Source organism: Palaemon carinicauda, chromosome 39 (genome assembly GCF_036898095.1).
Source record: "Palaemon carinicauda isolate YSFRI2023 chromosome 39, ASM3689809v2, whole genome shotgun sequence".
In the NCBI taxonomy this organism is placed as follows: Eukaryota; Metazoa; Arthropoda; class Malacostraca; order Decapoda; family Palaemonidae; genus Palaemon; species Palaemon carinicauda.
In genome coordinates this window covers 25024769-25025034 of record NC_090763.1, presented here as the reverse complement: position 1 = coordinate 25025034, position 266 = coordinate 25024769, and positions in this window count along the sequence as shown.

Below are 266 nucleotides of genomic sequence, written 5' to 3'. Positions count from 1 at the left end.
TATTTGATATGGTGTTGGTTATCAAAGTTAAATACCGTCCTCAAACATACCAGGAAAAATGATAGTTAATTGTAGAGAATATTCCTATCCCAGCATCTTCGCTGACTTGTCTTCTGGTTGGATGGGAAGACTTCTTATCAAAATACGTTTAATCTTACTCAGGTGTATATTTCTGCTCTACAGTAACAACTTGGGAGTCTCGAGTGAGAATATGTAAACAAAACTCGTACACAACAATACAGACTAACATATTAGCATCACTCTCA